The sequence below is a fragment of the Epinephelus moara genome, chromosome 5 (genome assembly GCF_006386435.1).
Source record: "Epinephelus moara isolate mb chromosome 5, YSFRI_EMoa_1.0, whole genome shotgun sequence".
In the NCBI taxonomy this organism is placed as follows: Eukaryota; Metazoa; Chordata; class Actinopteri; order Perciformes; family Serranidae; genus Epinephelus; species Epinephelus moara.
The window spans coordinates 5,174,377-5,177,276 of NC_065510.1; positions in this window are offsets into that span (position 1 = coordinate 5,174,377).

Consider the following 2,900-nt stretch of genomic DNA (forward strand, 5'->3'; position numbering starts at 1 on the left):
TATGAGTTAATCTGAGAGACAGTAGAGCACAAAGGCTCCGGAGAAGAAGCCGAGTTAGTGACATCCAGAATGGCCGAGTTAGCAAGATGCAGTAATAGGACATGAAAGAGAGAGAGAGAGAGAGAGAGAGAGAGAGAAGGTGCCCGGTGTATTATAGGGGGGTCCCCCGGCAGACTAGGCCTAAATACAATAAATAAATGACAACATAAAACAGGTAACAATCATGACGTCAACATGTCACATACATAGCAATGAATAAAACAGTGCTAAAAGAGATTTAGAAATAAATAAGTAAAACCAGCAGTTGGTTGATTGCAAATTACTGCAGTGATGTTGATATTGCACATATTATGGTCTGTTTAGAGTTCTCATTGCCCAGGGAAAGTAGCTGTTTGTCAGTCTGGTGGTCGGGGCTTTGATTGACCTGTAGCGCCTGACTGAGGGCAACAGGTCAAACAGATGATGTGCTGGGTGATGAGAGTCCTTGAGGATGGAACTGGTCCTGCTGAGGCATCAGGAGCTGGAGATCCCCGCCATGAGGGCAGAGGGCAGCCAATGATTTTCTGGGCTGTGTTACTTACCCTCTGCAACGCCTTCCTATCAGTAGCCGAGCACCCAGCATACCGCACCATGATGCGGTACGTAGTGTGGTTTATAGCTCCAGTAGCTGTGTTTCCCGTCTCAGTCCTGATGTACTGACTGTGTTTCTGACGGGATTTAAAGTTGCAGTCAGTGTAAAATCACCATCAGCGTTCTGATCACGTCTCTGCTGCATTCGGCTCCAGCTGACGTTCAAAGAGAATACTCGATGTCTTTATTAACATTAACAGCAACTGGTTGGCCAACGTTAATAATTCAGCAGCTGCTTGATTGGATGTATAAATATTACACCACTGTTTCCCTGCTGTGACAGACAGACAGACAGACCATCATGGGTGTCAGAGAACACTCATCCATGCAGAGTATTTATGAACAGGCCTCCTTACGACAAGCAAATAAGATTATCCATGATTCGTCTCATGTCCTACACAGAGAGTGTGAGTTACTACCCTCTGGAAGAAGGTTCAGAGTTCCTCGCTGTAAACTTAAAAGATTTAAAAATTCTTTTGTCCCAGGGTCCATCAAGCTCTTAAATAGTAGCATGTAAAGGCCATTGTTTTTGTTTTTGTTCGTCATTAGTGGCATTCAAGGCCGGGATGCTCTCAACTTTTGCGCGCTTCTGCACTTTAAAGGCTACTGTTTTTAGATTGTCTGTATATATTTATACATTTTTTCAATTTTATTCCTTTGTGATCCTTTGTGATCACGCATGTGTGAGGCACTTTTTCTAGCTTCTGATTGTCTGTTGATGTCTGTTTGTATGTTCTGATGGAATTGAATGCTTTTTGTGGCTGCAGCATGGGTGAACAAGCCCAGGACAAATTTCCCACTTGTGGGACAATAAAGTTTATCTTATCTTATCTTATCTTATCTTATCTAGACAGAATGACAGACAGACAGACAGACAGACAGAATGATAATCATCATGTTAATGAGGAGCGTGAGCTCATTAATTCGTTCACTGACCTGATGATGTGACTTGTTGGCGGAGCAGTTACCCATCAGCCCTCTGTGCTGTCGGCTGCAGGTTATAAACTGTTAACCTGTTGTTCTTCACACTTCACGATTCTTTATCCTTTATGTTTTGACTAAAGATTTTTTTCTCCATCATAGAGCCCCTGACGGAGGTGAGACAAACACACACCTGGCGGGCTGGAGGTCGATGGCGGGTGGCTGCAGCTCCAACAGTTCGACAGCAGTGATGGCGCCGGCCCAGATGTCACACAGCTGGCTGCATCCACCCTTCATCTCCACCGCTGCTGCCTCTGGACAAACACCTCAGCTCAGAGTCAGAGCCAGAGCTCGACAGTTGTCCCAACCAATCACTCACAGACACAGCACCATCATCTTCATCATCCTCCAACCTGCCACTCCACAGCTCAACCGCTGACCTCAGTGTCACCATGGAGATGATGCACAGGAGCAAGGTTGTGCCAGGACCTTTGAACAGGGTCAGCGGAGTGTCAGGCCTCAGCAGAGCATCAGCCATCAGCAGAGCGTCGGTCATCCGCAGTGAGTCGGGCATCAGCAGAGCATCGGACATCAGCAGAGAGTCAGGCATCAGCAGAGCATCAGACATCAGCAGAGAGTCAGGCGACAGCAGAGCATCGGACATCAGCAGAGCATCAGACATCAGCAGAGAGTCGGGCGTCAGCAGAGCATCGGACATCAGCAGAGAGTCAGGCGTCAGCAGAGCATCAGACATCAGCAGAGAGTCGGGCGACAGCAGAGCATCAGACATCAGCAGAGAGTCGGGCGTCAGCAGAGAGTCAGGCATCAGCAGAGTCAGGCGACAGCAGAGCATCAGACATCAGCAGAGAGTCGGGCGTCAGCAGAGAGTCAGGCATCAGCAGAGAGTCAGGCGACAGCAGAGCATCAGACATCAGCAGAGAGTCAGGCATCAGCAGAGAGTCGGGCGACATCAGCAGAGAGTCAGGCATCAGCAGAGAGTCGGGCGACATGTATATTTTACTGCTGAGTCTTGTTGGACAGTTGGGTCTGAAAACAGGTCAGGCCATCACGTGACACCATCCCGTGACACCAGTCAGTCAGAGTGGGCGGGTCTTGATTTAACCATTCTCTCATGATTGTTTTTGTACAGTGTTATTTCAAAAATGGCCGTCCTGGCAAGGGCGGAGGAGCTGCTGTGGTGTCCTTCTTGAGAACGATGTCAGTGGTGTTTATGTGGAGCGTCGGCGGAGCTGAGAGAGATGATGTCACACAACATGATCAGACAACACCAAACTAAAAATGAACTGTTAGCTTCAGTTTCACTTTGTCACTCTAACAAACTGTTGGAC